Source organism: Amblyomma americanum, chromosome 2 (genome assembly GCF_052857255.1).
Source record: "Amblyomma americanum isolate KBUSLIRL-KWMA chromosome 2, ASM5285725v1, whole genome shotgun sequence".
Classification (NCBI taxonomy): Eukaryota; Metazoa; Arthropoda; class Arachnida; order Ixodida; family Ixodidae; genus Amblyomma; species Amblyomma americanum.
In genome coordinates, this window is record NC_135498.1 from 115,122,011 (window position 1) to 115,128,874 (window position 6,864).

At 43.5% G+C, this 6,864-nt stretch overlaps 1 long non-coding RNA gene across 1 annotated transcript; it reads left to right on the forward strand.

Moving 5' to 3' along the window:
• The first annotated feature begins 5,394 nt into the window (after positions 1-5,394).
• Positions 5,395-6,613, forward strand: LOC144118993 (uncharacterized). Its single transcript, XR_013312215.1, has 2 exons — positions 5,395-5,470; positions 6,445-6,613. It is a non-coding gene; the product is annotated as an uncharacterized LOC144118993 (long non-coding RNA).
• The last annotated feature ends 251 nt before the right edge of the window (positions 6,614-6,864 follow it).

A 6,864-nucleotide genomic window follows, 5' to 3' on the forward strand; every position in this document is an offset into this window, starting at 1 on the left:
ATATTAACCATTTGAGCGAGTACACAGAAGAGAACTTTGTGGGAATATATAATGGGGATTGCGATTAAAGGAATAACCCTGAAAAATAAAACGCTATTAATTGAAGTGATATAAAAAGAAACCACAAGTCACATTTTGAAGATGAAATTGTTTAAGACTAAATCACAAGACAGAGCTGAGATTGAAAAAGAACTTTCGGAAATACGTGTATAATAAATCTTTCTGATGTATACAGATTGCGCTACAAAAAAAAGTTCATCAGAAACTGCTAAATACAAAGAAAAATTATATTCAGAGCCTTCTGAAAAAAGTTGTATGATGCAATACTCTCATACAGGCTTTGTAATGCAAACGTCATACAATTTGGTATTGTTTGACATCTCAATGACAAATTAATGATTTTACAAAAATAAATGGCATTTGTATGATAATTTTCATAATCTGTATGATTTGTGTAAAGAAGCTCCGAAATATATATCGCAGCTTCTTGAAACAGGTGCTTGTTTCATTGCAATCAGAAAACTTCGTAGCAGGAGATTAGGCCAAAGATGCAGCTTTCGGCTTTCATGATTCAACTGTGCATAATGTACAAACCTTCTTGTACAAACTCCCTTTGGTCAAAACACAAGTAGGAATTCCTACCCATATTTCACAGCTCCCTAAAACAGATACTAATTTAATTCTCGTCAGCAAACTCCGCACAACTGGTGTTTACGGTCTTAATTGCTTCCATTACGGATAACCTAAATTCTTCACAGACGTAGCTGTGTTACAGCCAGTATTGGCCTAGATTCCAAGATGCATAGACAGCCCTCCTTCATATCCATTATTTCGTTAAAAAAATTTTCGTTATAACGAGCTTTCGCTGTATTTGTACGTGACGCGTTCAAGTCATGGATGCTTGCAATAAATTAAAGGTTCATATATTTTCTAGGTCATTGTTTTCATTCAAACAGTAACGTTACCTTTATTTCATTTACCTTTTCTCTAATCGATTACTGGGACTCTGTTACTTTTATTCAAGAAGTTCTTACCAACGGTGTAGCATTGAGAACCACAACCCTACTGCTGCTAGCCTGATGTTCCCTTCGCATGAGCGAGAATGAACTGGTTGCGGAAATGCACCGCGCGCGATCATGTCCAGACAACAATCCTGCCATAACCGTGTCCTGCGGCAGTCTTCATCCCGAGAAATATCACATCACCGCTCTTTATGCGCAACCCCTGTCGAGCCTCCCACTACGCCGAACTAGACGGCTTCCACACAAAGCACGAACGCGTTGATACAGCTGAAGAAAGAGCGTAAAGCAAGATTCGGCTGAAACCATCACTGCTGCTGCAGTGCTTTCTATTAAAAAAGGAAAATTATCTGGACAACCTGGGTATCTACCGTGGCAATATTACGAGAGCAGCAACGACGAGGACGAAAAGACACGCGCAGGGCGTGGCGTAGTTTTTTCCCATTCGTTTCGTGCGCCTTTATTTTATTTAGTGGAACTAATAAATAATGTCATCATACGGTGCCTTTAAAATTATATTATGGAAGCGCCTAAAAAATGCGAGCAAAAAACCAGATGCACGAAAATGACCGTTCCCCTAATAAATAAATGCTTGCCGACAGGTTTAACTTGCCTTGCGGTAACTCGCTGTAAGAAAGAAAAATCTGTTTCTCGGTGCATTTACTTTTCTTGTCGCCGGCAGCAGTACATATGAGAAAAAAAAGTCGATGGTAGTACTTTTAGCTAAATAGGCACGGGATGCTAACTGTGGTGCCTGCGTTTCATAGATAGAGATAACATTATTAGATTTTGCCACTGAGTGTCGGATTATCAAAGACAGTTTTCCTAAGCATTTCACCCCAGAAAGGCCAAGCACCGCTCCTGGGGAAGCCTGTTACCAATTATAAGACCAGTGTGTACCCGGTCACACTGACTATGTAATCCGGCTCCTCCCGAGTGCTAAGCAGATGCTCTGGCCTGTAGAATATCGCTTCGGAATCTTAGTTACCCAGGTATCCGCCTGGCCCTTGAAATGGCGCCAATCCATGGCGCGGCTTGGCGCTGGCCTCTCCTAGATCCACAGTGTGGGAAAGTAGTCATAGTAGCTATGGCTATAGTAGCTATAATCATTAGAACCGAATAAACCAGGATACGACACTGTCCCGGTGATCGTAGACCTGTTGGTACGAGTTCTCTGCTCCACTGCCGCAGCGCGACTGTTGTGCAATGACACTGCTTGCGGTCTTACCATAAATTAAACGGCTGTTACTGTGAAGGATGTCGCGCCTTGCCGCCATTTAAGCTTATTTTTTTTAGTATCGTTTAAGTCCAGATGCCTTCAAACGCATGGGCGGCTACAGCGCTCATGTGCCGCTTGGTGCCCAGAAAAGCAAGATAAATATTCCAGCGCAGCTTTTTGCAGACTGAATGAAAAGATGAATTTTGCACCGCTGTGGCTCAGTGGTGATGGCGCTCGGCTGCTGACCCGAAAAGAGGCGGGTTAGATCCCAGCCACAGCAGTCGCATTTCAAAGGAGGCGAAATGCTAGACGGCCGTGCACTGTGCAGGGTCACTGCGCGTTAAAGAACGCCCGGTGGTCGGAATTTTCGGAGGCCCTCCACCACTGCTTCCAACATAGCCTGAGTCTGTTTGGAACGTCAAACCCTAAAAAAACAAAAAATAGATTCTGCTTAATTCGCCTATAAACATACACAAGGACGGAAACACACAAGTCGACTCTAACATGCCCACTGTCCGAATCAGTGCACGTGATTACGATACGTTTGACATTCCTATGCGTGGTCGCAAAACGCGAAAGAAGAAACCACGTGTCACCACGGTGCGTGGTAGTTTTTGAATCCGCCTCGAATGCGGGAGCTGCTGGGTTCGATCCCCCAGTTCCGCCGGATACCCACCTGTAATAGAATTGGTGGAAGCTTTTGCCTTGCCTGGCGTTAGGCTTCTTTGGGGAGAAATGTTTCAGAAACGAGTCTTTGACCCCAACTTGAGAAGACGAAAACATTCCTGCCATGGCGCGCTTTGGCCCAAGATGTCTTGGCGCCATAAAATAATCCACAACAAGAAACCGCGTGTCTTTTTTACGTGTCAGGCACACGCTCGGATCTAGAAGAAAACGGCACATTTTGTTAAAAATTATTATAAATCGAAACCGAATCGTAACTTTACAACTGCGCTCATAAGTTGCGTGTCTTTTCTCCTGTCCAGCAACTTATGCACTATGACAGATCTTTGGTAATCGCAAATAATTGTTTGTCAAGAGAAAACTGGCATTGGGAGCTGAATTCACACTTGCCTCAATGGCTAAAGCGATTCATATAACTAGAAACAAGAGCCGGCAGTATCATGTGTTGCAGCTGTTTTTTTTTACATTACTAAAAAAGGCTAGAACATAGTCGCCAAGTACTACACATGCAAAACTTGCCATTTGTGCCTTCATAATATTCCTACTCAAGAGTCATCGGCCCCATCATGAAAAGACGTTGTCTGATCGGTGCGCCGCAGAACAATTATATGGGAAGCGGCTTCCTTTCCCAGGCAGGTACATACCAGCAGCGCCTACCTCACCAGAGCACTGGCAATGAGAAAGCCGAATAGGATCATCATAGAACACTGCGAAGGACGGGAAACGCCTCCCCACACCTCGATGCCATGAGCCCCGAGGGCCATGTTCCTGCTCAATGCATGTCTCTGAGCGGCCGTTCCCTTTTGCCGGAATATTACAACGCCCAAGATCAGCGGGCTATGAACTACAAACGCCCGAGAGGCTCAATGAATTAGCACACTTCCGCCGCCTTATATCTTCATCTTCCCTACAAATCATTCTCTGCGAATCTAGTTACATGAGGCAATTAAGCGGCGCAAAATAACTCGCTAATAGCGTATAAAAATGGGCTAGATGGTTCACCATGTAGACTAGAAGCAACGAAACGCACAAGAACTAAGGCAAAAAGGAGAATTGAATGTCGGAGCCACTGTTTACGCCTACCCTTCGTATTTGTTCCCGAGTGTTGTGCAGTTTCCGATCAATAATCCTGTGCCTTATGACCTGTACATGCACCAGATACTGAAGCGCTCTAGTCGGCCTCGCTGCCAGACATGCGGAGCCCGCCCTGAGAATACCAACTTAATTTGGACGCATTTACGCGGAATTCAATCGCCGCACTACTACTAGCGGACGCTGAGAGAATAGTGCAATTTCAGAAAACAAGGAATTTACATCTATTCCAGGGAAATTGATATCGGTTGGAAAGCACTCGAGACATAAAGTCTGAGGCACTCTCGAGAACGTGTTTGAGTCCTTTTTTTTGCCTTGAAATTTGTCACCTGCTGCCGGCTTTCTTTCAGTTGTTTGGAAAATTTCTCGGAGCGCATTAATTTGTCCCTCTTCTGCCCGTGCACAGAATGGCACAAGGGAATTCTTTCTTTTTTGAACTTTAAGGGGTATTTCGCGTCGTCATCAAAATTTTGCCTGTTGTCTAAGTCATGCGCCTTCAGAACGTATTCCATAGGAGGCATGATGACCTTTTACAAAACGAATCGATAGCATGAAAGATGTTAACGAATTTTTTCACAAAGTGTAAACAACAGCTTTTGCATATATGTGCTTTATAAAGTAACAGAAAATCAGCCATAAGGCTCCCATTTCGACAACCATAATTTAAAGAATTTATAGAGATTTTGGTGTCCGCAAAGCTATCGAATACATGGAAAAGGTAGTATTCACTTGCAAATGTTTTTCACGAAATAGGTTAGCTTAATTTCGACGTTTTAGCGCGCAATAAAAATTCGAATGCCATTTTTCATTAGAGTGAAGACGTAATCTAAGGTACTGTCATAAGACATGAAATTTAGGATGTGCCTGGTCATTTCTTACACTCTGTAAACAGCATGGCAAATGCAAATTTTTTTCATCGTTATAAACAAAGTGCAAGAGCTACGTCGATGCTAGTCTGTTTCTTTATTTGTTCGCGGCTCGGAATGCACAAAGCTGTCTATCAATAGCGCGGTAAACAATAATGAAATGCATTAAACATGGTGAACGTCTGAAAAATAACTTCCGCAGCAAGAAATAATTAAGAAAGCCATTTCTTCAATTCCTTGCCACTTTAAGCCCTTTAAAATGGCAATGATCGTTTGGCAAAATGTAGGAAAGAAATTTGTGCAGAAATGAGTAATCACTTGTCACTATCGCAGTAAGAGCACGAGTACCTCTATGCTCTGTTAACAATCTGGTTACAATTTTAAGCCTGGGCAACATAATGTGCGTTGTTCGCACAAAAAAGGAGATAGGTTGCATAAATTTTCCGACCATGCGTTCGTATCTCAGCACACTTTTAAACGCCCTTGGTAGTGCAAATAAAAGGACACTTTTTCTCCAGGTTCCTGTTAGATGCAACGTAACCTGCTTATCTAAGAAACACTACAGTGTGAATGACGGAATGCCCTGCTTCGTAAGTTCAAAAATTTGTGCTGTCGAATAAAAAGAAAGTAATACCGTAGCTCATTGTATAATACTGCTAATTTCATTTATTTAAAAACTCATCTATATACTTTTATATTAACACCTTAGCATTACAGCGCCCATTCTCGCAAGATTCCGGCGTTTGTTGTGACCTCTTGGTTCGCAGGACACAAAGTAGAAGGTCGGAATCCCCCTCTCTCTTGTCAGGGGAGAAGTGGAAAGCACATAGATAGGGAAAGATGGAAGTGGTCTACAAGGCAGGAGGAGCACCGCAGCGGTGGCCTAGTGGTTTGAGCATCCGCCTCGCAGGTGGGAGGTGCGGGATTCGATCCCCAGTGCCGCCGGGTACCCACCGGTGATACAATGAGTATCACCTGCCTGGTGCAATACAATGGGTATCACCTGCCTTTCCCCTGCCTGGTGCTCGGCTTCTTTGGGGTGAAATGCTTGGAAAATTGGCCTTTGACCTTACCTTGTGAAATGAAAACTACCTTGTGCCATGCCGCTTTTTAGCCAAAGCTGTCCTTGCCCCATAAAAATTCATCATCATTCATTCAGAAGCTTAGAGGAGAAGGGGGACGAGAGGAACTTTGCGGGCGCCAATCAGAGTCGAGAGGTGAGGAGACAGGGTAGGGGGCATGGCGTGTCACACGGTGATTGGTGGACTGGAACACACAAGCCCCTCGCCCGGTCTGAACACACCAGCGGCAGCGGCTGCAAAATCCTGGGGGAGCACTATGCTAACGCACCCTGTGCTGCATGAATCACTTTGATCGTCGGTGGATTTTTTTACCTGCTCTATTAAGACAATTTAAGAGCAATGATCACGAAAAAGGCAAGAACTCCAAGGATTGCTATGCCCGATTTCTGGGCATCTGCGGCGTACTTTTCGTGTTTCTGCAATATTTACATTAGAAACGTACGGCACTCGCCATCTTATCTAAGCTTGACTCTTTATTCCAGATGCTTACTGAGGATCAAGCAAAGAATCTGCCGTCGTACACAAATCTCACCTGCAATTTAGGTTCTTGTATTGAAGGAACCTGCGCCAGCTGCAATCGCACAGCCTGGTGTTGGAAACATGATGTTATGACCATGAATTTTCCTGAATAAAATTTAGGTAGAATCGTCAGCCTGGGCAACCTCAAATATTGATATCTGTGTGCGACTTCTGTTGTGGCACAAACTTTTGATGTAAAAAAACTAAACTAAAATAACAATAAACAATCCATCAATGTTGAACGATGTGGCTAAGAACGACCTGACGGTGTTTAGGTCACGCAAACTAGTAGCAATAAATAATGCATAAAGAAAAGCTATACTAACTTACTACGCCCATAATGACGCCAATAAAGCTGTACCGGCCATGAGCTGAACAACATG